Source organism: Centropristis striata, chromosome 4 (assembly GCF_030273125.1).
Source record: "Centropristis striata isolate RG_2023a ecotype Rhode Island chromosome 4, C.striata_1.0, whole genome shotgun sequence".
Classification (NCBI taxonomy): domain Eukaryota; kingdom Metazoa; phylum Chordata; class Actinopteri; order Perciformes; family Serranidae; genus Centropristis; species Centropristis striata.
In genome coordinates, this window is record NC_081520.1 from 28,685,372 (window position 1) to 28,708,928 (window position 23,557).

Consider the following 23,557-nt stretch of genomic DNA (forward strand, 5'->3'; position numbering starts at 1 on the left):
GGTGGAGGCAAAGCTTGACAGCAGTGGTGAGAGTGGTAGCAGTAGTATCACAGGGATCAGCCAAGAGGGTGTCATAGTTTAATGGACTGTTCCTGTCCCACTCAACAAACAGATTCAGGAGCATTTGTTAAGTATTAACACTGTGTAATTACTCTACTACAAGTAAAAGTCCTGGATTAAAAATGAATTGAAGTAAAAGTGCACAAGTATCATCATCAAAATGTACTTAAAATATCAAATGTAAAAACACTTAGATAAAAACTTTTAAGAAGACAAAAGTGGATATTTGCTTCCATTAGCTTTCTAACAGCTGACTTGTCCTTTTTGGTAGACATAGAGTGCTGAAATAATCAAATGATATGTTTAATTCTCATAGTTTTAGCTAGAAACACACTTTATTTTTATTTATTAATTTATTTTACAGTTTCAGCCCATGGTTGTCTAAAAGTTAACATTAACCATAGTGAGTGTCAAGATCTCACAGTTTTCCCCATTGTAACTGCTGATGCTTCATGTCTGTATCCACTTTTGTCCTCTTCAAATTTTTTTGGGGCTTTTTTTTTAAATTAAATTAAATTTATAATGTTAGTCTACCATAAAGAACAGATCGGGTCTGCTTTCATACATTCTGTAAAGTCTCCTTAGAGACTAACAAAAATTGCCTTGGCTGACTGTATTTCAAGTCATCCTGGCGGGGTATTGGTTTAAGTTTCCAACTAGCAATAATCACGTCTCAGTAGAACTTCATTGACTATGAAATTGCCTCTGCGCAAGAATGCCCAGGAAAAATAGATGTTTGACAGGCACCCGGTCAAACACTCACAACACACGTGGTGCATTTTCCCCACTCCATAGGGTATACAGTCTTGTTGACGGACCATCTGATTGGCCTTCATGGGCAAAGACAACCCCTTTTTCATGAATTGACAATCACTCCTTTATGGGGAATACTGGACACTTTGGAAAACCTATTTTTTGAGATTTCTGTGGTCAGGCAGGAATTAATTGAACAAAAATATGTAATCAAAGATGACCAGAAGAGCACAGTTTTAGCAATAACATACGAAAAATACAACGACAGAGAAAAATTATAGTACCAGTCTACCATTAAGAACAGATTGGGTTTGCTTTCATACATTCTGTAAAGTCTCCTTAGAGACTAACAAAAATTGCCTTGGCTGACTGTATTTCAAGTCATCCTGGCGGGGTATTGGTTTAAGTTTTCAACTAGCAATAATCACGTCTCAGTAGAACTTCATTGACTATGAAACTGCCTCTGCGCAAGAATGCCCAGGAAAAATAGATATTTGACAGGCATCCGGTCAAACACTCACAACACACGTGGTGCATTTTCCCCACTCCATAGGGTATTCAGTCTTGTTGACGGACCATCTGATTGGCCTTCATAGGCAAAGACCACCCCTTTTTCATGAATTGACAATCACACCTTCATGGGGAATACTGGACACTTTGGAAAACCTATTTTTTGAGATTTCTGTGGTCAGGCAGAAATTAATTGAACAAAAATATGTAATCAAAGACGACGGACGACCAGATAAGCATAGTTTCAGCAATAACCTAGATCAATGAAGAAGACAGAAAAATGTATGTTAGTGTACCATGTAGAACAGATTGGGTTTGCTTTTATACATTCTGTCAAGTCTCCTTAGAGACTAACAAAAATTGCCTTGGCTGACTGTATTTCAAGTCATCCTGACGGGGTATTGGTTTAAGTTTTCAACTAGCAATAATCACATCTCAGTAGAACTTCATTGACTATGAAATTGCCTCTGCACAAGAATGTCCAGAAAAAATAGATGTTTGAAAGGCACCCGGTCAAACACTCACAACACACGTGGTGCATTTTCCCCACTCCATAGGGTATAGAGTCTGGTTCACGGACCATCTGATTGGCCTTCATGGGTAAAGACAACATCTTTTTCATGAATTGACAATCACACCTTTCTGGGGAATACTGGACACTTTGGAAAACATATTTTTTGAGATTTCTGTGGTCAGGCAGGAATTTATTGAACAAAAATATGTAATCAAAGACGATGGACGACCAGAAGAGCACAGTTTTAGCAATAACATACGAAAAATACAACGACAGAGAAAAATTATAGTACCAGTCTACCATTAAGAAGAGATTGGGTTTGCTTTCAGACATTCTGTAAAGTCTCCTTAGAGACTAACAAAAATTGCCTTGGCTGACTGTATTTCAAGTCATCCTGGCGGGGTATTGGTTTAAGTTTTCAACTAGCAATAATCATGTCTCAGTAGAACTTCATTGACTATGAAATTGCCTCTGCACAAGAATGCCCAGGAAAAATAAATGTTTGAAAGGCACCCGGTCAAACACTCACAACACACGTGTTGCATTGTCCCCACTCCATAGGGTATACAGTCTTGTTGACGGACCATCTGATTGGCCTTCATGGGTAAAGACCACACCTTTTTCATGAATTGACAATCACACCTTTATGGGGAATACTGGACACTTTGGAAAACATATTTTTTGAGATTTCTGTGGTCAGGCAGAAATGAATTGAACAAAAATATGTAATCAAAGACGACCAGAAGAGCACAGTTTTAGCAATAACATACGAAAAATACAACAACAGAGAAAAACTATGGTACCAGTCTACCATTAAGAACAGATTGGGTTTGCTTTCATACATTCTGTAAAGTCTCCTTAGAGACTAACAAAAACTGCCTTGGCTGACTGTATTTCAAGTCACCCTGGCGGGGTATTGGCTTAAGTTTTCAACTAGCAATAATCACGTCTCAGTAGAACTTCATTGACTATGAAATTGCCTCTGCGCAAGAATGCCCAAGAAAAATAGATGTTTGAAAGGCACCCGGTCAAAAACTCACAACACACGTGGTGCATTTTCCCCACTCCATAGGGTATACAGTCTTGTTGACGGACCATCTGATTGGCCTTCATGGGCAAAGACCACCCCTTTTTCATGAATTGACAATCACACCTTTATGGGGAATACTGGACACTTTGGAAAACATATTTTTTGAGATTTTTGTGGTCAGGCAGAAATTAATTGAACAAAAATATGTAATCAAAGACGACGGACGACCAGAAGAGCACAGTTTTAGCAATAACATACAAAAAATACAACAGAAAAAACTATAGTACCAGTCTACCATTAAGAACAGATTGGGTTTGCTTTCATACATTCTGTCAAGTCTCCTTAGAGACTAACAAAAATTGCCATAGCTGACTGTATTTCAAGTCATCCTGGCGGGGTATTGGTTTAAGTTTTCAACTACCAATAATCATGTCTCAGTAGAACTTCATTGACTATGAAATTGCCTCTGCACAAGGATGCCCAGAAAAAATAGATGTTTGAAAGGCACCCGGTCAAAAACTCACAACACACGTGGTGCATTTTCCCCACTCCATAGGGTATACAGTCTTGTTGACGGACCATCTGATTGGCCTTCATGGGCAAAGACCACCCCTTTTTCATGAATTGACAATCACACCTTTATGGGGAATACTGGACACTTTGGAAAACATATTTTTTGAGATTTTTGTGGTCAGGCAGAAATTAATTGAACAAAAATATGTAATCAAAGACGACGGACGACCAGAAGAGCACAGTTTTAGCAATAACATACAAAAAATACAACAGAAAAAACTATAGTACCAGTCTACCATTAAGAACAGATTGGGTTTGCTTTCATACATTCTGTCAAGTCTCCTTAGAGACTAACAAAAATTGCCATAGCTGACTGTATTTCAAGTCATCCTGGCGGGGTATTGGTTTAAGTTTTCAACTACCAATAATCATGTCTCAGTAGAACTTCATTGACTATGAAATTGCCTCTGCACAAGGATGCCCAGAAAAAATAGATGTTTGAAAGGCACCCGGTCAAAAACTCACAACACACGTGGTGCATTTTCCCCACTCCATAGGGTATACAGTCTTGTTGACGGACCATCTGATTGGCCTTCATGGGCAAAGACCACACCTTTTTCATTAACTGACAATCACACCTTTATGGGGAATACTGGTCACTTTGGGAAACCTAATTTTTGAGATTTCTGTGGTCAGGCAGGAATTAATTGAACAGAAATATGTAATCGAAGACGACGGACGACCAGAAAAGCACAGTTTTAGCAATAACATACGAAAAATACAACGACAGAGAAAAATTATAGTACCAGTCTACCATGAAGAACAGATTGGGTTTGCTTTCATACATTCTGTAAAGTCTCCTTAGGGACTGACAAAAATTGCCTTGGCTGACTGTATTTCAAGTCATCCTGGCGGGGTATTGGTTTAAGTTTTCAACTAGCAATAATCACGTCTCAGTAGAACTTCATTGACTATGAAATTGCCTCTGCGCAAGAATGCCCAGGAAAAATAGATGTTTGAAAGGCACCCGGTCAAAAACTCACAACACACGTGGTGCATTTTCCCCACTCCATAGGGTATACAGTCTGGTTGACGGACCATCTGATTGGCCTTCATGGGTAAAGACCACACCTTTTTCATGAATTGACAATCACACCTTTATGGGGAATACTGGACACTTTGGAAAACCTATTTTTTGAGATTTCTGTGGTCAGGCAGGAATTAATTGAACAGAAATATGTAATCAAAGACGACGGACGACCAGAAAAGCACAGTTTTAGCAATAACATACGAAAAATACAACGACAGAGAAAAATTATAGTACCAGTCTACCATGAAGAACAGATTGGGTTTGCTTTCATACATTGTGTCAAGTCTCCTTAGAGACTAACAAAAATTGCCTTGGCTGACTGTATTTCAAGTCATCCTGGCGGGGTATTGGTTTAAGTTTTCAACTAGCAATAATCACGTCTCAGTAGAACTTCATTGACTATGAAATTGCCTCTGCACAAGAATGCCCGGGAAAAATAGATGTTTGAAAGGCACCCGGTCAAACACTCACAACACACGTGTTGCATTGTCCCCACTCCATAGGGTATACAGTCTTGTTGACGGACCATCTGATTGGCCTTCATGGGTAAAGACCACACCTTTTTCATGAATTGACAATCACACCTTTATGGGGAATACTGGACACTTTGGAAAACCTATTTTTTGAGATTTCTGTGGTCAGGCAGAAATGAATTGAACAAAAATATGTAATCAAAGACGACCAGAAGAGTAGTGATGGTCCGCTGACACTTGAAGCTCCGACACATGCGCGGTAGCTCATGAAGCAAACGTCCCGAAGCACTGTGCCGAGGCGTGGTTTGGTCACGTGATTCGGTGACGTTCGAAGCAGCAAAGTGCTTCGAACGTCACCGAATCACCAACAGTGGAAGTGAACCGCTACCTCGCTGATCCTCCACTAGAAAGAACTTCAGAACTGCTCACATACTGGGCAAACCACAAAAATGTATATCCCAATCTTTATCAAGTTGCTAAACATTTCTGATGCACCCCAGCCTCATCCGTGCCGTGTGAACAGGTTATTTCCAAGGCTGGGGAAATTGTATTGAAAAGAAGAAACCGCTTGAATCCCAAAACTGTGGAAAAACTGTTGTTTCTAAATAAAAATTCATAACAAGTGACACAAGCACAGTCACTGCCCTGTTTTTCAAGCACAATCTCTTTCCCCACCCACCCATGAACCTCTTTACTAATGAACCCCAAAACATTATTTGCCAAATTCCATAATATAATCTGTATTTGCGCCAGCCCCATGTGAAAAGGGACCTCAGGCCGGATTCGCACCCGGGTCCGCCGCAGCACTCAACCTTAGAGGTACGCGCTCTACCGGTGTGAGCCACCGGGACGCCTTATAAAACATCATTGTTGTTGTATTCAGTCGTGTAGTTGAAAACAAATGCATGAACCAATCAATGAGACGTCTCGATTGCACTTCATTTTATTGACCACTAGATGTCCTACTGGAGCACTGTGTGTCATTGAAGCTTTGAGTAATGAACCATCTTTTGTATAAAGTGTCGAAGCTTCAACAAAGCCTCGATCAGCCATCACTACAGAAGAGCACAGTTTTAGCAATAACATACGAAAAATACAACAGAAAAAACTATAGTACCAGTCTACTATTAAGAACAGATTGGGTTTGCTTTCATACATTCTGTCAAGTCTCCTTAGAGACTAACAAAAATTGCCATGGCTGACTGTATTTCTAGTGATGGGTAGATGAAGCCTCATGAAGCCTTGAACCTTTCCAGCCAACTGGTTCGAGAAAAGGTTCATATCTTGAGGCTTCATGTGCTCACAAACCCCCTGCTGGTCCAAATTGTCATTGACCTTTGAGCTGTTTGTGAGGCCTCTTGGTGCATGGGAATAATCACTGCCAACAGAAATAAAAACACCTTAATTTGATATAGTGTGGATTTTATTTATCTGTTGTTTTGATTAATATGTGGGTAATGCTAATAGCAGTGTATTAGTAATTATTAATAATAATATATAATAATCATTATTATTTACTTTACCAGCATCATTTCAGACAATGATAAAATAAATCCAATAGGACATGAGGTGTTTGTTAAAAATGTTACAGTGTTTTCAAAGCACGGGGCAGAGATGCTTGTGACTTTATTGATTGCAGTTTAAAACAACAATTTCTCCACTGTGCTTGGACTCAGTCGGTTTCTATTTTGGAGACAACCTCTCCAGCTTTCGAAAAAACTCGTTCGCATGGGACTGAGGAGGCAGGGGTGCACAAGTCGAACCATTTACTCAACCACCGAGGCTTCGAACGTCATCAATGACGTCACTCGCCCTAAACAACACAAGCGTCGATACGCGCTCCACCAAAGACTTCCGGGATTTCTCGACACACGCTCCGAAGCATCGGCACGATCCGACCCATCACTATGTATTTCAAGTCATCCTGACGGGGTATTGGTTTAAGTTTTCAACTAGCAATAATCACGTCTCAGTAGAACTTCATTGACTATGAAATTGCCTCTGCACAAGAATGCCCAGAAAAAATAAATGTTTAAAAGGCACCCGGTCAAACACTCACAACACACGTGGTGCATTTTCCCCACTCCATAGGGTATACAGTCTTGTTGACGGACCATCTGATTGGCCTTCATGGGCAAAGACCACCCCTTTTTCATGAATTGACAATCACACCTGTATGGGGAATACTGGACACTTTGGAAAACATATTTTTTGAGATTTCTGTGGTCAGGCAGAAATTAATTGAACAAAAATATGTAATCAAAGACGATGGACGACCAGAAGAGCACAGTTTTAGCAATAACATACGAAAAATACAACGACAGAGAAAAATTATAGTACCAGTCTACCATTAAGAACAGATTGGGTTTGCTTTTATACATTGTGTCAAGTCTCCTTAGAGACTAACAAAAATTGCCTTGGCTGACTGTATTTCAAGTCGTCCTGGCGGGGTATTGGTTTAAGTTTTCAACTAGCAATAATCACGTCTCAGTAGAACTTCATTGACTATGAAATTGCCTCTGCGCAAGAATGCCCGGGAAAAATAGATGTTTGAAAGGCACCCGGTCAAAAACTCACAACACACGTGGTGCATTTTCCCCACTCCATAGGGTATACAGTCTTGTTGACGGACCATCTGATTGGCCTTCATGGGCAAAGACCACCCCTTTTTCATTAACTGACAATCACACCTTTATGGGGAATACTGGTCACTTTGGGAAACCTAATTTTTGAGATTTCTGTGGTCAGGCAGGAATTAATTGAACAGAAATATGTAATCGAAGACGACGGACGACCAGAAAAGCACAGTTTTAGCAATAACATACAAAAAATACAACGACAGAGAAAAATTATAGTACCAGTCTACCATTAAGAACAGATTGGGTTTGCTTTCATACATTCTGTAAAGTCTCCTTAGAGACTAACAAAAATTGCCTTGGCTGACTGTATTTCAAGTCATCCTGGCGGGGTATTGGTTTAAGTTTTCAACTAGCAATAATCACGTCTCAGTAGAACTTCATTGACTATGAAATTGCCTCTGCGCAAGAATGCCCAAGAAAAATAGATGTTTGAAAGGCACCCGGTCAAAAACTCAAAACACACGTGGTGCATTTTCCCCACTCCATAGGGTATACAGTCTTGTTGACGGACCATCTGATTGGCCTTCATGGGCAAAGACCACCCCTTTTTCATGAATTGACAATCACACCTTTATGGGGAATACTGGACACTTTGGAAAACATATTTTTTGAGATTTTTGTGGTCAGGCAGAAATTAATTGAACAAAAATATGTAATCAAAGACGACGGACGACCAGAAGAGCACAGTTTTAGCAATAACATACAAAAAATACAACAGAAAAAACTATAGTACCAGTCTACCATTAAGAACAGATTGGGTTTGCTTTCATACATTCTGTCAAGTCTCCTTAGAGACTAACAAAAATTGCCATGGTTGACTGTATTTCAAGTCATCCTGACGGGGTATTGGTTTAAGTTTTCAACTAGCAATAATCACGTCTCAGTAGAACTTCATTGACTATGAAATTGCCTCTGCACAAGAATGCCCAGAAAAAATAGATGTTTGAAAGGCACCCGCTCAAACACTCACAACACACGTGGTGCATTTTCCCCACTCCATAGGGTATACAGTCTGGTTGACGGACCATCTGATTGGCCTTCATGGGTAAAGACCACACCTTTTTCATGAATTGACAATCACACCTGTATGGGGAATACTGGACACTTTGGAAAACATATTTTTTGAGATTTCTGTGGTCAGGCAGGAATTAATTGAACAGAAATATGTAATCGAAGACGACGGACGACCAGAAAAGCACAGTTTTAGCAATAACATACAAAACATACAACGACAGAGAAAAATTATAGTACCAGTCTACCATTAAGAACAGATTGGGTTTGCTTTCATACATTCTGTAAAGTCTCCTTAGAGACTAACAAAAATTGCCTTGGCTGACTGTATTTCAAGTCATCCTGGCGGGGTATTGGTTTAAGTTTTCAACTAGCAATAATCACGTCTCAGTAGAACTTCATTGACTATGAAATTGCCTCTGCGCAAGAATGCCCAAGAAAAATAGATGTTTGAAAGGCACCCGGTCAAAAACTCACAACACACGTGGTGCATTTTCCCCACTCCATAGGGTATACAGTCTTGTTGACGGACCATCTGATTGGCCTTCATGGGCAAAGACCACCCCTTTTTCATGAATTGACAATCACACCTTTATGGGGAATACTGGACACTTTGGAAAACATATTTTTTGAGATTTTTGTGGTCAGGCAGAAATTAATTGAACAAAAATATGTAATCAAAGACGACGGACGACCAGAAGAGCACAGTTTTAGCAATAACATACGAAAAATACAACAGAAAAAACTATAGTACCAGTCTGCCATTAAGAACAGATTGGGTTTGCTTTCATACATTCTGTCAAGTCTCCTTAGAGACTAACAAAAATTGCCATGGTTGACTGTATTTCAAGTCATCCTGACGGGGTATTGGTTTAAGTTTTCAACTAGCAATAATCACGTCTCAGCAGAACTTCATTGACTATGAAATTGCCTCTGCACAAGAGTACCCAGAAAAAATAGATGTTTGAAAGGCACCCGGTCAAACACTCACAACACACGTGGTGCATTTTCCCCAATCCATAGGGTATACAGTCTGGTTGACGGACCATCTGATTGGCCTTCATGGGTAAAGACCACACCTTTTTCATGAATTGACAATCACACCTTTATGGGGAATACTGGACACTTTGGAAAAAATATTTTTTGAGATTTCTGTGGTGAGGCAGAAATTAATTGAACAAAAATATGTAATCAAAGACGATGGACGACCAGAAGAGCACAGTTTTAGCAATAACATACGAAAAATACAACGACAGAGAAAAATGATAGTACCAGTCTAACATTAAGAACATATTGGGTTTGCTTTTATACATTCTGTCAAGTCTCCTTAGAGACTAACAAAAATTGCCTTGGCTGACTATATTTCAAGTCATCCTGGCGGGGTATTGGTTTAAGTTTTCAACTAGCAATAATCACGTCTCAGTAGAACTTCATTGACTATGAAATTGCCTCTGCGCAAGAATGCCCAGGTAAAATAGATGTTTGAAAGGCACCCGGTCAAAAACTCACAACACACGTGGTGCATTTTCCCCACTCCATAGGGTATACAGTCTTGTTGACGGACCATCTGATTGGCCTTCATGGGCAAAGACCACCCCTTTTTCATTAACTTACAATCACACCTTTATGGGGAATACTGGTCACTTTGGGAAACCTAATTTTTGAGATTTCTGTGGTCAGGCAGGAATTAATTGAACAGAAATATGTAATCGAAGACGACGGACGACCAGAAAAGCACAGTTTTAGCAATAACATACGAAAAATACAACGACAGAGAAAAATTATAGTACCAGTCTACCATTAAGAACACATTGGGTTTGCTTTCATACATTCTGTAAAGTCTCCTTAGAGACTAACAAAAATTGCCTTGGCTGACTGTATTTCAAGTCATCCTGACGGGGTATTGGTTTAAGTTTTCAACTAGCAATAATCACGTCTCAGTAGAACTTCATTGACTATGAAATTGCCTCTGCGCAAGAATGCCCAAGAAAAATAGATGTTTGAAAGGCACCCGGTCAAAAACTCACAACACACGTGGTGCATTTTCCCCACTCCATAGGGTATACAGTCTTGTTGACGGACCCTCTGATTGGCCTTCATGGGCAAAGACCACCCCTTTTTCATGAATTGACAATCACACCTTTATGGGGAATACTGGACACTTTGGAAAACATATTTTTTGAGATTTTTGTGGTCAGGCAGAAATTAATTGAACAAAAATATGTAATCAAAGACGACGGACGACCAGAAGAGCACAGTTTTAGCAATAACATACGAAAAATACAACAGAAAACCTATAGTAGCAGTCTACCATTAAGAACAGATTGGGTTTGCTTTCATACATTCTGTCAAGTCTCCTTAGAGACTAACAAAAATTGCCATGGCTGACTGTATTTCAAGTCATCCTGACGGGGTATTGGTTTAAGTTTTCAACTAGCAATAATCACGTCTCAGCAGAACTTCATTGACTATGATATTGCCTCTGCACAAGAATACCCAGAAAAAATAGATGTTTGAAAGGCACCCGGTCAAACACTCACAACACACGTGGTGCATTTTCCCCACTCCATAGGGTATACAGTCTGGTTGACGGACCATCTGATTGGCCTTCATGGGTAAAGACCACACCTTTTTCATGAATTGACAATCACACCTTTATGGGGAATACTGGACACTTTGGAAAACATATTTTTTGAGATTTCTGTGGTCAGGCAGAAATGAATTGAACAAAAATATGTAATCAAAGACAACCAGAAGAGCACAGTTTTAGCAATAACATACGAAAAATACAACGACAGAGAAAAATTATAGTACCAGTCTACCATTAAGAACACATTGGGTTTGCTTTCATACATTCTGTAAAGTCTCCTTAGAGACTAACAAAAATTGCCTTGGCTGACTGTATTTCAAGTCATCCTGGCGGGGTATTGGTTTAAGTTTTCAACTAGCAATAATCACGTCTCAGTAGAACTTCATTGACTATGAAATTGCCTCTGCGCAAGAATGCCCAAGAAAAATAGATGTTTGAAAGGCACCCGGTCAAAAACTCACAACACACGTGGTGCATTTTCCCCACTCCATAGGGTATAGAGTCTTGTTGACGGACTCTCTGATTGGCCTTCATGGGCAAAGACCACCCCTTTTTCATGAATTGACAATCACACCTTTATGGGGAATACTGGACACTTTGGAAAACATATTTTTTGAGATTTTTGTGGTCAGGCAGAAATTAATTGAACAAAAATATGTAATCAAAGATGACGGACGACCAGAAGAGCACAGTTTTAGCAATAACATACGAAAAATACAACAGAAAACCTATAGTAGCAGTCTACCATTAAGAACAGATTGGGTTTGCTTTCATACATTCTGTCAAGTCTCCTTAGAGACTAACAAAAATTGCCATGGCTGACTGTATTTCAAGTCATCCTGACGGGGTATTGGTTTAAGTTTTCAACTAGCAATAATCACGTCTCAGTAGAACTTCATTGACTATGAAATTGCCTCTGCGCAAGAATGCCCAAGAAAAATAGATGTTTGAAAGGCACCCGGTCAAAAACTCACAACACACGTGGTGCATTTTCCCCACTCCATAGGGTATACAGTCTTGTTGACGGACCATCTGATTGGCCTTCATGGGCAAAGACCACCCCTTTTTCATGAATTGACAATCACACCTTTATGGGGAATACTGGACACTTTGGAAAACATATTTTTTGAGATTTTTGTGGTCAGGCAGAAATTAATTGAACAAAAATATGTAATCAAAGACGATGGACGACCAGAAGAGCACAGTTTTAGCAATAACATACGAAAAATACAACGACAGAGAAAAATGATAGTACCAGTCTACCATTAAGAACATATTGGGTTTGCTTTTATGCATTCTGTCAAGTCTCCTTAGAGACTAACAAAAATTGCCTTGGCTGACTATATTTCAAGTCATCCTGGCGGGGTATTGGTTTAAGTTTTCAACTAGCAATAATCACGTCTCAGTAGAATTTCATTGAATATGAAATTGCCTCTGCGCAAGAATGCCCAGGAAAAATAGATGTTTGAAAGGCACCCGGTCAAAAACTCACAACACACGTGTTGCATTGTCCCCACTCCATAGGGTATACAGTCTTGTTGACGGACCATCTGATTGGCCTTCATGGGTAAAGACCACACCTTTTTCATGAATTGACAATCACACTTTTATGGGGAATACTGGACACTTTGGAAAACATATTTTTTGAGATGTCTGTGGTCAGGCAGGAATTAATGGAACAAAAATATGTAATCAAAGACGACCAGAAGAGCACAGTTTTAGCAATAACATACGAAAAATACAACGACAGAGAAAAACTATAGTACCAGTCTACCTTTAAGAAGAGATTGGGTTTGCTTTCATACATTCTGTAAAGTCTCCTTAGAGACTAACAAAAATTGCCTTGGCTGACTGTATTTCAAGTCATCCTGGCAGGGTATTGGTTTAAGTTTTCAACTAGCAATAATCACGTCTCAGTAGAACTTCATTAACTACGAAACTGCCTCTGTGGAAGAATGCCCAGGAAAAATAGATGTTTGACAGGCACCCGGTCAAACACTCACAACACACGTGGTGCATTTTCCCCACTCCATAGGGTATACAGTCTTGTTGACGGACCATCTGATTGGCCTTCATGGGCAAAGACCACCCCTTTTTCATGAATTGACAATCACACCTTCATGGGGAATACTGGACACTTTGGAAAACCTATTTTTTGAGATTTCTGTGGTCAGGCAGAAATTAATTGAACAAAAACATGTAATCAAAGACGACCAGAAGAGCACAGTTTTAGCAATAACATACGAAAAATACAACGACAGAGAAAAATGATAGTACCAGTCTACCATTAAGAACAGATTGGGTTTGCTTTTATACATTCTGTCAAGTCTCCTTGGAGACTAACAAAAATGGCCTTGGCTGACTATATTTCAAGTCATCCTGGCGGGGAATTGGTTTAAGTTTTCAACTAGCAATAATCACGTCTCAGTAGAACTTCATTAACTACGAAACTGCCTCTGTGGAAGAATGCCCAGGAAAAATAGATGTTTGACAGGCACCCGGTCAAACACTCACAACACACGTGGTGCATTTTCCCCACTCCATAGGGTATACAGTCTTGTTGACGGACCATCTGATTGGCCTTCATGGGCAAAGACCACCCCTTTTTCATTAACTGACAATCACACCTTCATGGGGAATACTGTTCACTTTGGGAAACCTAATTTTTGAGATTTCTGTGGTCAGGCAGGAATTAATTGAACAGAAATATGTAATCAAAGACGACGGACGGCCAGATGAGCATAGTTTCAGCAATAACCTAGATCAATTTAGAAGACAGCAAAATTTATAATGTTAGTCTACCATTAAGAACAGATTGGGTTTGCTTTCATACATTCTGTAAAGTCTCCTTAGAGACTAACAAAAATTGCCATGGCTGACTGTATTTCAAGTCATCCTGACGGGGTATTGGTTTAAGTTTTCAACTAGCAATAATCACTTCTCAGTAGAACTTCATTGTCTATGAAATTGCCTCTGCGCAAGAATGCCCAGAAAAAATAGATGTTTGAAAGGCACCCGGTCAAACACTCACAACACACGTGTTGCATTGTCCCCACTCCATAGGGTATACAGTCTTGTTGACGGACCATCTGATTGGCCTTCATGGGCAAAGACCACCCCTTTTTCATTAACTGACAATCACACCTTTATGGGGAATACTGGTCACTTTGGGAAACCTAATTTTTGAGATTTCTGTGGTCAGGCAGGAATTAATTGAACAGAAATATGTAATCGAAGACGACGGACGACCAGAAAAGCACAGTTTTAGCAATAACATACAAAAAATACAACGACAGAGAAAAATTATAGTACCAGTCTACCATTAAGAACAGATTGGGTTTGCTTTCATACATTCTGTAAAGTCTCCTTAGAGACTAACAAAAATTGCCTTGGCTGACTGTATTTCAAGTCATCCTGGCGGGGTATTGGTTTAAGTTTTCAAATAGCAATAATCACGTCTCAGTAGAACTTCATTGACTATGAAATTGCCTCTGCGCAAGAATGCCCAAGAAAAATAGATGTTTGAAAGGCACCCGGTCAAAAACTCACAACACACGTGGTGCATTTTCCCCACTCCATAGGGTATACAGTCTTGTTGACGGACCATCTGATTGGCCTTCATGGGCAAAGACCACCCCTTTTTCATGAATTGACAATCACACCTTTATGGGGAATACTGGACACTTTGGAAAACATATTTTTTGAGATTTTTGTGGTCAGGCAGAAATTAATTGAACAAAAATATGTAATCAAAGACGACGGACGACCAGAAGAGCACAGTTTTAGCAATAACATACAAAAAATACAACGACAGAGAAAAATGATAGTACCAGTCTACTATTAAGAACATATTGGGTTTGCTTTTATACATTCTGTCAAGTCTCCTTAGAGACTAACAAAAATTGCCTTGGCTGACTATATTTCAAGTCATCCTGGCGGGGTATTGGTTTAAGTTTTCAACTAGCAATAATCACGTCTCAGTAGAACTTCATTGACTATGAAATTGCCTCTGCGCAAGAATGCCCAAGAAAAATAGATGTTTGAAAGGCACCCGGTCAAAAACTCACAACACACGTGGTGCATTTTCCCCACTCCAGACCATCTGATTGGCCTTCATGGGCAAAGACCACCCCTTTTTCATGAATTGACAATCACACCTTTATGGGGAATACTGGACACTTTGGAAAACATATTTTTTGAGATTTTTGTGGTCAGGCAGAAATTAATTGACCAAAAATATGTAATCAAAGACGACGGACGACCAGAAGAGCACAGTTTTAGCAATAACATACGAAAAATACAACAGAAAAAACTATAGTAGCAGTCTACCATTAAGAACAGATTGGGTTTGCTTTCATACATTCTGTAAAGTCTCCTTAGAGACTAACAAAAATTGCCTTGGCTGACTGTATTTCAAGTCATCCTGGCGGGGTATTGGTTTAAGTTTTCAACTAGCAATAATCACGTCTCAGTAGAACTTCATTGACTATGAAATTGCCTCTGCGCAAGAATGCCCAAGAAAAATAGATGTTTGAAAGGCACCCGGTCAAAAACTCACAACACACGTGGTGCATTTTCCCCACTCCATAGGGTATAGAGTCTTGTTGACGGACCCTCTGATTGGCCTTCATGGGCAAAGACCACCCCTTTTTCATGAATTGACAATCACACCTTTATGGGGAATACTGGACACTTTGGAAAACATATTTTTTGAGATTTTTGTGGTCAGGCAGAAATTAATTGAACAAAAATATGTAATCAAAGACGACGGACGACCAGAAGAGCAGTTTTAGCAATAACATACGAAAAATACAACAGAAAACCTATAGTAGCAGTCTACCATTAAGAACAGATTGGGTTTGCTTTCATACATTCTGTCAAGTCTCCTTAGAGACTAACAAAAATTGCCATGGCTGACTGTATTTCAAGTCATCCTGACGGGGTATTGGTTTAAGTTTTCAACTATCAATAATCACGTCTCAGTAAAACTTCATTGACTATGATATTGCCTCTGCACAAGAATACCCAGAAAAAATAGATGTTTGAAAGGCACCCGGTCAAACACTCACAACACATGTGGTGCATTTTCCCCACTCCATAGGGTATACAGTCTGGTTGACGGACCATCTGATTGGCCTTCATGGGTAAAGACCACACCTTTTTCATGAATTGACAATCACACCTTTATGGGGAATACTGGACACTTTGGAAAAAATATTTTTTGAGATTTCTGTGGTGAGGCAGAAATTAATTGAACAAAAATATGTAATCAAAGACGATGGACGACCAGAAGAGCACAGTTTTAGCAATAACATACGAAAAATACAACGACAGAGAAAAATGATAGTACCAGTCTAACATTAAGAACATATTGGGTTTGCTTTTATACATTCTGTCAAGTCTCCTTAGAGACTAACAAAAATTGCCTTGGCTGACTATATTTCAAGTCATCCTGGCGGGGTATTGGTTTAAGTTTTCAACTAGCAATAATCACGTCTCAGTAGAACTTCATTGACTATGAAATTGCCTCTGCGCAAGAATGCCCAGGAAAAATAGATGTTTGAAAGGCACCCGGTCAAAAACTCACAACACACGTGGTGCATTTTCCCCACTCCATAGGGTATACAGTCTTGTTGACGGACCATCTGATTGGCCTTCATGGGCAAAGACCACCCCTTTTTCATTAACTTACAATCACACCTTTATGGGGAATACTGGTCACTTTGGGAAACCTAATTTTTGAGATTTCTGTGGTCAGGCAGGAATTAATTGAACAGAAATATGTAATCGAAGACGACGGACGACCAGAAAAGCACAGTTTTAGCAATAACATACGAAAAATACAACGACAGAGAAAAATTATAGTACCAGTCTACCATTAAGAACACATTGGGTTTGCTTTCATACATTCTGTAAAGTCTCCTTAGAGACTAACAAAAATTGCCTTGGCTGACTGTATTTCAAGTCATCCTGGCGGGGTATTGGTTTAAGTTTTCAACTAGCAATAATCACGTCTCAGTAGAACTTCATTGACTATGAAATTGCCTCTGCGCAAGAATGCCCAAGAAAAATAGATGTTTGAAAGGCACCCGGTCAAAAACTCACAACACACGTGGTGCATTTTCCCCACTCCATAGGGTATAGAGTCTTGTTGACGGACCCTCTGATTGGCCTTCATGGGCAAAGACCACCCCTTTTTCATGAATTGACAATCACACCTTTATGGGGAATACTGGACACTTTGGAAAACATATTTTTTGAGATTTTTGTGGTCAGGCAGAAATTAATTGAACAAAAATATGTAATCAAAGACGACGGACGACCAGAAGAGCACAGTTTTAGCAATAACATACGAAAAATACAACAGAAAACCTATAGTAGCAGTCTACCATTAAGAACAGATTGGGTTTGCTTTCATACATTCTGTCAAGTCTCCTTAGAGACTAACAAAAATTGCCATGGCTGACTGTATTTCAAGTCATCCTGACGGGGTATTGGTTTAAGTTTTCAACTAGCAATAATCACGTCTCAGTAGAACTTCATTGACTATGATATTGCCTCTGTACAAGAATACCCAGAAAAAATAGATGTTTGAAAGGCACCCGGTCAAACACTCACAACACACGTGGTGCATTTTCCCCACTCCATAGGGTATACAGTCTGGTTGACGGACCATCTGATTGGCCTTCATGGGTAAAGACCACACCTTTTTCATGAATTGACAATCACACCTTTATGGGGAATACTGGACACTTTGGAAAACATATTTTTTGAGATTTCTGTGGTCAGGCAGAAATTAATTGAACAAAAATATGTAATCAAAGATGATGGACGACCAGAAGAGCACAGTTTTAGCAATAACATACGAAAAATACAACGACAGAGAAAAATGATAGTACCAGTCTACCATTAAGAACATATTGGGTTTGCTTTTATACATTCTGTCAAGACTCTTTAGAGACTAACAAAAATTGCCTTGGCTGACTATATTTCAAGTCATCCTGGCGGGGTATTGGTTTAAGTTTTCAACTAGCAATAATCACGTCTCAGTAGAACTTCATTGACTATGAAATTGCCTCTGCGCAAGAATGCCCAGGAAAAATAGATGTTTGAAAGGCACCCGGTCAAAAACTCACAACACACGTGGTGCATTTTCCCCACTCCATAGGGTATACAGTCTTGTTGACGGACCATCTGATTGGCCTTCATGGGCAAAGACCACCCCTTTTTCATTAACTGACAATCACACCTTTATGGGGAATACTGGTCACTTTGGGAAACCTAATTTTTGAGATTTCTGTGGTCAGGCAGAAATGAATTGAACAAAAATATGTAATCAAAGACAACCAGAAGAGCACAGTTTTAGCAATAACATACGAAAAATACAACGACAGAGAAAAATTATAGTACCAGTCTACCATTAAGAAGACATTGGGTTTGCTTTCATACATTCTGTAAAGTCTCCTTAGAGACTAACAAAAATTGCCTTGGCTGACTGTATTTCAAGGCATCCTGGCGGGGTATTGGTTTAAGTTTTCAACTAGCAATAATCACGTCTCAGTAGAACTTCATTGACTATGAAATTGCCTCTGCGCAAGAATGCCCAAGAAAAATAGATGTTTGAAAGGCACCCGGTCAAAAACTCACAACACACGTGGTGCATTTTCCCCACTCCATAGGGTATAGAGTCTTGTTGACGGACCCTCTGATTGGCCTTCATGGGCAAAGACCACCCCTTTTTCATGAATTGACAATCACACCTTTATGGGGAATACTGGACACTTTGGAAAACATATTTTTTGAGATTTTTGTGGTCAGGCAGAAATTAATTGAACAAAAATATGTAATCAAAGATGACGGACGACCAGAAGAGCACAGTTTTAGCAATAACATACGAAAAATACAACAGAAAACCTATAGTAGCAGTCTACCATTAAGAACAGATTGGGTTTGCTTTCATACATTCTGTCAAGTCTCCTTAGAGACTAACAAAAATTGCCATGGCTGACTGTATTTCAAGTCATCCTGACGGGGTATTGGTTTAAGTTTTCAACTAGCAATAATCACGTCTCAGTAGAACTTCATTGACTATGAAATTGCCTCTGCGCAAGAATGCCCAAGAAAAATAGATGTTTGAAAGGCACCCGGTCAAAAACTCACAACACACGTGGTGCATTTTCCCCACTCCATAGGGTATACAGTCTTGTTGACGGACCATCTGATTGGCCTTCATGGGCAAAGACCACCCCTTTTTCATGAATTGACAATCACACCTTTATGGGGAATACTGGACACTTTGGAAAACATATTTTTTGAGATTTTTGTGGTCAGGCAGAAATTAATTGAACAAAAATATGTAATCAAAGACGATGGACGACCAGAAGAGCACAGTTTTAGCAATAACATACGAAAAATACAACGACAGAGAAAAATGATAGTACCAGTCTACCATTAAGAACATATTGGGTTTGCTTTTATGCATTCTGTCAAGTCTCCTTAGAGACTAACAAAAATTGCCTTGGCTGACTATATTTCAAGTCATCCTGGCGGGGTATTGGTTTAAGTTTTCAACTAGCAATAATCACGTCTCAGTAGAATTTCATTGAATATGAAATTGCCTCTGCGCAAGAATGCCCAGGAAAAATAGATGTTTGAAAGGCACCCGGTCAAAAACTCACAACACACGTGTTGCATTGTCCCCACTCCATAGGGTATACAGTCTTGTTGACGGACCATCTGATTGGCCTTCATGGGTAAAGACCACACCTTTTTCATGAATTGACAATCACACTTTTATGGGGAATACTGGACACTTTGGAAAACATATTTTTTGAGATGTCTGTGGTCAGGCAGGAATTAATGGAACAAAAATATGTAATCAAAGACGACCAGAAGAGCACAGTTTTAGCAATAACATACGAAAAATACAACGACAGAGAAAAACTATAGTACCAGTCTACCTTTAAGAAGAGATTGGGTTTGCTTTCATACATTCTGTAAAGTCTCCTTAGAGACTAACAAAAATTGCCTTGGCTGACTGTATTTCAAGTCATCCTGGCAGGGTATTGGTTTAAGTTTTCAACTAGCAATAATCACGTCTCAGTAGAACTTCATTAACTACGAAACTGCCTCTGTGGAAGAATGCCCAGGAAAAATAGATGTTTGAAAGGCACCCGGTCAAACACTCACAACACACGTGGTGCATTTTCCCCACTCCATAGGGTATACAGTCTTGTTGACGGACCATCTGATTGGCCTTCATGGGCAAAGACCACCCCTTTTTCATGAATTGACAATCACACCTTCATGGGGAATACTGGACACTTTGGAAAACCTATTTTTTGAGATTTCTGTGGTCAGGCAGAAATTAATTGAACAAAAACATGTAATCAAAGACGACCAGAAGAGCACAGTTTTAGCAATAACATACGAAAAATACAACGACAGAGAAAAATGATAGTACCAGTCTACCATTAAGAACAGATTGGGTTTGCTTTTATACATTCTGTCAAGTCTCCTTGGAGACTAACAAAAATGGCCTTGGCTGACTATATTTCAAGTCATCCTGGCGGGGTATTGGTTTAAGTTTTCAACTAGCAATAATCACGTCTCAGTAGAACTTCATTAACTACGAAACTGCCTCTGTGGAAGAATGCCCAAGAAAAATAGATGTTTGAAAGGCACCCGGTCAAAAACTCACAACACACGTGGTGCATTTTCCCCACTCCAGACCATCTGATTGGCCTTCATGGGCAAAGATCACCCCTTTTTCATGAATTGACAATCACACCTTTATGGGGAATACTGGACACTTTGGAAAACATATTTTTTGAGATTTTTGTGGTCAGGCAGAAATTAATTGAACAAAAATATGTAATCAAAGACGACGGACGACCAGAAGAGCACAGTTTTAGCAATAACATACGAAAAATACAACAGAAAAAACTATAGTAGCAGTCTACCATTAAGAACAGATTGGGTTTGCTTTCATACATTCTGTAAAGTCTCCTTAGAGACTAACAAAAATTGCCTTGGCTGACTGTATTTCAAGTCATCCTGGCGGGGTATTGGTTTAAGTTTTCAACTAGCAATAATCACGTCTCAGTAGAACTTCATTGACTATGAAATTGCCTCTGCGCAAGAATGCCCGGGAAAAATAGATGTTTGAAAGGCACCCGGTCAAAAACTCACAACACACGTGGTGCATTTTCCCCACTCCATAGGGTATACAGTCTTGTTGACGGACCATCTGATTGGCCTTCATGGGCAAAGACCACCCCTTTTTCATTAACTGACAATCACACCTTTATGGGGAATACTGGTCACTTTGGGAAACCTAATTTTTGAGATTTCTGTGGTCAGGCAGGAATTAATTGAACAGAAATATGTAATCGAAGACGACGGACGACCAGAAAAGCACAGTTTTAGCAATAACATACAAAACATACAACGACAGAGAAAAATTATAGTACCAGTCTACCATTAAGAACAGATTGGGTTTGCTTTCATACATTCTGTAAAGTCTCCTTAGAGACTAACAAAAATTGCCTTGGCTGACTGTATTTCAAGTCATCCTGGCGGGGTATTGGTTTAAGTTTTCAACTAGCAATAATCACGTCTCAGTAGAACTTCATTGACTATGAAATTGCCTCTGCGCAAGAATGCCCAAGAAAAATAGATGTTTGAAAGGCACCCGGTCAAAAACTCACAACACACGTGGTGCATTTTCCCCACTCCATAGGGTATACAGTCTTGTTGACGGACCATCTGATTGGCCTTCATGGGCAAAGACCACCCCTTTTTCATGAATTGACAATCACACCTTTATGGGGAATACTGGACACTTTGGAAAACATATTTTTTGAGATTTTTGTGGTCAGGCAGAAATTAATTGAACAAAAATATGTAATCAAAGACGACGGACGACCAGAAGAGCACAGTTTTAGCAATAACATACGAAAAATACAACAGAAAAAACTATAGTACCAGTCTGCCATTAAGAACAGATTGGGTTTGCTTTCATACATTCTGTCAAGTCTCCTTAGAGACTAACAAAAATTGCCATGGTTGACTGTATTTCAAGTCATCCTGACGGGGTATTGGTTTAAGTTTTCAACTAGCAATAATCACGTCTCAGTAGAACTTCATTGACTATGAAATTGCCTCTGCGCAAGAATGCCCAAGAAAAATAGATGTTTGAAAGGCACCCGGTCAAAAACTCACAACACACGTGGTGCATTTTCCCCACTCCATAGGGTATACAGTCTTGTTGACGGACCATCTGATTGGCCTTCATGGGCAAAGACCACCCCTTTTTCATGAATTGACAATCACACCTTTATGGGGAATACTGGACACTTTGGAAAACATATTTTTTGAGATTTTTGTGGTCAGGCAGAAATTAATTGAACAAAAATATGTAATCAAAGACGATGGACGACCAGAAGAGCACAGTTTTAGCAATAACATACGAAAAATACAACGACAGAGAAAAATGATAGTACCAGTCTACCATTAAGAACATATTGGGTTTGCTTTTATGCATTCTGTCAAGTCTCCTTAGAGACTAACAAAAATTGCCTTGGCTGACTATATTTCAAGTCATCCTGGCGGGGTATTGGTTTAAGTTTTCAACTAGCAATAATCACGTCTCAGTAGAATTTCATTGAATATGAAATTGCCTCTGCGCAAGAATGCCCAGGAAAAATAGATGTTTGAAAGGCACCCGGTCAAAAACTCACAACACACGTGTTGCATTGTCCCCACTCCATAGGGTATACAGTCTTGTTGACGGACCATCTGATTGGCCTTCATGGGTAAAGACCACACCTTTTTCATGAATTGACAATCACACTTTTATGGGGAATACTGGACACTTTGGAAAACATATTTTTTGAGATGTCTGTGGTCAGGCAGGAATTAATGGAACAAAAATATGTAATCAAAGACGACCAGAAGAGCACAGTTTTAGCAATAACATACGAAAAATACAACGACAGAGAAAAACTATAGTACCAGTCTACCTTTAAGAAGAGATTGGGTTTGCTTTCATACATTCTGTAAAGTCTCCTTAGAGACTAACAAAAATTGCCTTGGCTGACTGTATTTCAAGTCATCCTGGCAGGGTATTGGTTTAAGTTTTCAACTAGCAATAATCACGTCTCAGTAGAACTTCATTAACTACGAAACTGCCTCTGTGGAAGAATGCCCAGGAAAAATAGATGTTTGAAAGGCACCCGGTCAAACACTCACAACACACGTGGTGCATTTTCCCCACTCCATAGGGTATACAGTCTTGTTGACGGACCATCTGATTGGCCTTCATGGGCAAAGACCACCCCTTTTTCATGAATTGACAATCACACCTTCATGGG

General features: G+C 39.5%; 41 non-coding genes and 1 pseudogene across 41 annotated transcripts; all 42 read right to left on the reverse strand.

Annotated features, from left to right (window-relative positions):
- Positions 1 to 636: 636 nt before the first annotated feature.
- On the reverse strand, positions 637 to 777 carry LOC131970815 (U4 spliceosomal RNA). The gene has a single exon (XR_009394232.1). It is a non-coding gene; the product is annotated as a U4 spliceosomal RNA (small nuclear RNA).
- A 370-nt stretch (positions 778 to 1,147) lies between these two features.
- On the reverse strand, positions 1,148 to 1,288 carry LOC131970791 (U4 spliceosomal RNA). The gene has a single exon (XR_009394211.1). It is a non-coding gene; the product is annotated as a U4 spliceosomal RNA (small nuclear RNA).
- Positions 1,289 to 1,661: 373 nt separating this feature from the next.
- Positions 1,662 to 1,802, reverse strand: LOC131970830 (U4 spliceosomal RNA). The gene has a single exon (XR_009394246.1). It is a non-coding gene; the product is annotated as a U4 spliceosomal RNA (small nuclear RNA).
- Positions 1,803 to 2,179: 377 nt separating this feature from the next.
- On the reverse strand, positions 2,180 to 2,320 carry LOC131970904 (U4 spliceosomal RNA). The gene has a single exon (XR_009394307.1). It is a non-coding gene; the product is annotated as a U4 spliceosomal RNA (small nuclear RNA).
- Positions 2,321 to 2,690: 370 nt separating this feature from the next.
- On the reverse strand, positions 2,691 to 2,831 carry LOC131970839 (U4 spliceosomal RNA). The gene has a single exon (XR_009394255.1). It is a non-coding gene; the product is annotated as a U4 spliceosomal RNA (small nuclear RNA).
- Positions 2,832 to 3,204: 373 nt separating this feature from the next.
- LOC131970826 (U4 spliceosomal RNA) lies at positions 3,205 to 3,345 on the reverse strand. The gene has a single exon (XR_009394242.1). It is a non-coding gene; the product is annotated as a U4 spliceosomal RNA (small nuclear RNA).
- Positions 3,346 to 3,718: 373 nt separating this feature from the next.
- Positions 3,719 to 3,859, reverse strand: LOC131970827 (U4 spliceosomal RNA). The gene has a single exon (XR_009394243.1). It is a non-coding gene; the product is annotated as a U4 spliceosomal RNA (small nuclear RNA).
- Positions 3,860 to 4,236: 377 nt separating this feature from the next.
- Positions 4,237 to 4,377, reverse strand: LOC131970828 (U4 spliceosomal RNA). Its single transcript, XR_009394244.1, has one exon. It is a non-coding gene; the product is annotated as a U4 spliceosomal RNA (small nuclear RNA).
- A 377-nt stretch (positions 4,378 to 4,754) lies between these two features.
- LOC131970907 (U4 spliceosomal RNA) lies at positions 4,755 to 4,895 on the reverse strand. Its single transcript, XR_009394309.1, has one exon. It is a non-coding gene; the product is annotated as a U4 spliceosomal RNA (small nuclear RNA).
- A 1,947-nt stretch (positions 4,896 to 6,842) lies between these two features.
- LOC131970869 (U4 spliceosomal RNA) lies at positions 6,843 to 6,956 on the reverse strand (annotated as a pseudogene).
- A 377-nt stretch (positions 6,957 to 7,333) lies between these two features.
- LOC131970819 (U4 spliceosomal RNA) lies at positions 7,334 to 7,474 on the reverse strand. Its single transcript, XR_009394236.1, has one exon. It is a non-coding gene; the product is annotated as a U4 spliceosomal RNA (small nuclear RNA).
- Positions 7,475 to 7,851: 377 nt separating this feature from the next.
- LOC131970908 (U4 spliceosomal RNA) lies at positions 7,852 to 7,992 on the reverse strand. Its single transcript, XR_009394310.1, has one exon. It is a non-coding gene; the product is annotated as a U4 spliceosomal RNA (small nuclear RNA).
- Positions 7,993 to 8,365: 373 nt separating this feature from the next.
- Positions 8,366 to 8,506, reverse strand: LOC131970810 (U4 spliceosomal RNA). The gene has a single exon (XR_009394228.1). It is a non-coding gene; the product is annotated as a U4 spliceosomal RNA (small nuclear RNA).
- A 377-nt stretch (positions 8,507 to 8,883) lies between these two features.
- On the reverse strand, positions 8,884 to 9,024 carry LOC131970909 (U4 spliceosomal RNA). The gene has a single exon (XR_009394311.1). It is a non-coding gene; the product is annotated as a U4 spliceosomal RNA (small nuclear RNA).
- Positions 9,025 to 9,397: 373 nt separating this feature from the next.
- Positions 9,398 to 9,538, reverse strand: LOC131970836 (U4 spliceosomal RNA). The gene has a single exon (XR_009394252.1). It is a non-coding gene; the product is annotated as a U4 spliceosomal RNA (small nuclear RNA).
- Positions 9,539 to 9,915: 377 nt separating this feature from the next.
- Positions 9,916 to 10,056, reverse strand: LOC131970847 (U4 spliceosomal RNA). The gene has a single exon (XR_009394262.1). It is a non-coding gene; the product is annotated as a U4 spliceosomal RNA (small nuclear RNA).
- Positions 10,057 to 10,433: 377 nt separating this feature from the next.
- Positions 10,434 to 10,574, reverse strand: LOC131970808 (U4 spliceosomal RNA). Its single transcript, XR_009394227.1, has one exon. It is a non-coding gene; the product is annotated as a U4 spliceosomal RNA (small nuclear RNA).
- A 372-nt stretch (positions 10,575 to 10,946) lies between these two features.
- LOC131970905 (U4 spliceosomal RNA) lies at positions 10,947 to 11,087 on the reverse strand. Its single transcript, XR_009394308.1, has one exon. It is a non-coding gene; the product is annotated as a U4 spliceosomal RNA (small nuclear RNA).
- Positions 11,088 to 11,457: 370 nt separating this feature from the next.
- On the reverse strand, positions 11,458 to 11,598 carry LOC131970910 (U4 spliceosomal RNA). Its single transcript, XR_009394312.1, has one exon. It is a non-coding gene; the product is annotated as a U4 spliceosomal RNA (small nuclear RNA).
- A 372-nt stretch (positions 11,599 to 11,970) lies between these two features.
- LOC131970806 (U4 spliceosomal RNA) lies at positions 11,971 to 12,111 on the reverse strand. Its single transcript, XR_009394225.1, has one exon. It is a non-coding gene; the product is annotated as a U4 spliceosomal RNA (small nuclear RNA).
- Positions 12,112 to 12,488: 377 nt separating this feature from the next.
- Positions 12,489 to 12,629, reverse strand: LOC131970849 (U4 spliceosomal RNA). Its single transcript, XR_009394264.1, has one exon. It is a non-coding gene; the product is annotated as a U4 spliceosomal RNA (small nuclear RNA).
- A 370-nt stretch (positions 12,630 to 12,999) lies between these two features.
- On the reverse strand, positions 13,000 to 13,140 carry LOC131970856 (U4 spliceosomal RNA). Its single transcript, XR_009394271.1, has one exon. It is a non-coding gene; the product is annotated as a U4 spliceosomal RNA (small nuclear RNA).
- A 370-nt stretch (positions 13,141 to 13,510) lies between these two features.
- LOC131970865 (U4 spliceosomal RNA) lies at positions 13,511 to 13,651 on the reverse strand. Its single transcript, XR_009394279.1, has one exon. It is a non-coding gene; the product is annotated as a U4 spliceosomal RNA (small nuclear RNA).
- A 376-nt stretch (positions 13,652 to 14,027) lies between these two features.
- LOC131970853 (U4 spliceosomal RNA) lies at positions 14,028 to 14,168 on the reverse strand. Its single transcript, XR_009394268.1, has one exon. It is a non-coding gene; the product is annotated as a U4 spliceosomal RNA (small nuclear RNA).
- A 377-nt stretch (positions 14,169 to 14,545) lies between these two features.
- Positions 14,546 to 14,686, reverse strand: LOC131970817 (U4 spliceosomal RNA). Its single transcript, XR_009394234.1, has one exon. It is a non-coding gene; the product is annotated as a U4 spliceosomal RNA (small nuclear RNA).
- Positions 14,687 to 15,063: 377 nt separating this feature from the next.
- Positions 15,064 to 15,204, reverse strand: LOC131970859 (U4 spliceosomal RNA). Its single transcript, XR_009394273.1, has one exon. It is a non-coding gene; the product is annotated as a U4 spliceosomal RNA (small nuclear RNA).
- Positions 15,205 to 15,554: 350 nt separating this feature from the next.
- LOC131970911 (U4 spliceosomal RNA) lies at positions 15,555 to 15,695 on the reverse strand. The gene has a single exon (XR_009394314.1). It is a non-coding gene; the product is annotated as a U4 spliceosomal RNA (small nuclear RNA).
- A 370-nt stretch (positions 15,696 to 16,065) lies between these two features.
- On the reverse strand, positions 16,066 to 16,206 carry LOC131970799 (U4 spliceosomal RNA). Its single transcript, XR_009394218.1, has one exon. It is a non-coding gene; the product is annotated as a U4 spliceosomal RNA (small nuclear RNA).
- A 377-nt stretch (positions 16,207 to 16,583) lies between these two features.
- On the reverse strand, positions 16,584 to 16,724 carry LOC131970870 (U4 spliceosomal RNA). Its single transcript, XR_009394281.1, has one exon. It is a non-coding gene; the product is annotated as a U4 spliceosomal RNA (small nuclear RNA).
- Positions 16,725 to 17,101: 377 nt separating this feature from the next.
- LOC131970912 (U4 spliceosomal RNA) lies at positions 17,102 to 17,242 on the reverse strand. Its single transcript, XR_009394315.1, has one exon. It is a non-coding gene; the product is annotated as a U4 spliceosomal RNA (small nuclear RNA).
- A 372-nt stretch (positions 17,243 to 17,614) lies between these two features.
- On the reverse strand, positions 17,615 to 17,755 carry LOC131970801 (U4 spliceosomal RNA). Its single transcript, XR_009394220.1, has one exon. It is a non-coding gene; the product is annotated as a U4 spliceosomal RNA (small nuclear RNA).
- Positions 17,756 to 18,132: 377 nt separating this feature from the next.
- Positions 18,133 to 18,273, reverse strand: LOC131970798 (U4 spliceosomal RNA). The gene has a single exon (XR_009394217.1). It is a non-coding gene; the product is annotated as a U4 spliceosomal RNA (small nuclear RNA).
- Positions 18,274 to 18,643: 370 nt separating this feature from the next.
- On the reverse strand, positions 18,644 to 18,784 carry LOC131970824 (U4 spliceosomal RNA). Its single transcript, XR_009394241.1, has one exon. It is a non-coding gene; the product is annotated as a U4 spliceosomal RNA (small nuclear RNA).
- Positions 18,785 to 19,156: 372 nt separating this feature from the next.
- LOC131970807 (U4 spliceosomal RNA) lies at positions 19,157 to 19,297 on the reverse strand. The gene has a single exon (XR_009394226.1). It is a non-coding gene; the product is annotated as a U4 spliceosomal RNA (small nuclear RNA).
- A 377-nt stretch (positions 19,298 to 19,674) lies between these two features.
- Positions 19,675 to 19,815, reverse strand: LOC131970846 (U4 spliceosomal RNA). The gene has a single exon (XR_009394261.1). It is a non-coding gene; the product is annotated as a U4 spliceosomal RNA (small nuclear RNA).
- A 370-nt stretch (positions 19,816 to 20,185) lies between these two features.
- Positions 20,186 to 20,326, reverse strand: LOC131970858 (U4 spliceosomal RNA). Its single transcript, XR_009394272.1, has one exon. It is a non-coding gene; the product is annotated as a U4 spliceosomal RNA (small nuclear RNA).
- A 370-nt stretch (positions 20,327 to 20,696) lies between these two features.
- Positions 20,697 to 20,837, reverse strand: LOC131970862 (U4 spliceosomal RNA). The gene has a single exon (XR_009394276.1). It is a non-coding gene; the product is annotated as a U4 spliceosomal RNA (small nuclear RNA).
- Positions 20,838 to 21,187: 350 nt separating this feature from the next.
- On the reverse strand, positions 21,188 to 21,328 carry LOC131970913 (U4 spliceosomal RNA). Its single transcript, XR_009394316.1, has one exon. It is a non-coding gene; the product is annotated as a U4 spliceosomal RNA (small nuclear RNA).
- Positions 21,329 to 21,705: 377 nt separating this feature from the next.
- Positions 21,706 to 21,846, reverse strand: LOC131970914 (U4 spliceosomal RNA). The gene has a single exon (XR_009394317.1). It is a non-coding gene; the product is annotated as a U4 spliceosomal RNA (small nuclear RNA).
- Positions 21,847 to 22,219: 373 nt separating this feature from the next.
- LOC131970816 (U4 spliceosomal RNA) lies at positions 22,220 to 22,360 on the reverse strand. Its single transcript, XR_009394233.1, has one exon. It is a non-coding gene; the product is annotated as a U4 spliceosomal RNA (small nuclear RNA).
- A 377-nt stretch (positions 22,361 to 22,737) lies between these two features.
- Positions 22,738 to 22,878, reverse strand: LOC131970848 (U4 spliceosomal RNA). Its single transcript, XR_009394263.1, has one exon. It is a non-coding gene; the product is annotated as a U4 spliceosomal RNA (small nuclear RNA).
- Positions 22,879 to 23,248: 370 nt separating this feature from the next.
- Positions 23,249 to 23,389, reverse strand: LOC131970860 (U4 spliceosomal RNA). Its single transcript, XR_009394274.1, has one exon. It is a non-coding gene; the product is annotated as a U4 spliceosomal RNA (small nuclear RNA).
- Between the last annotated feature and the right edge of the window lie 168 nt (positions 23,390 to 23,557).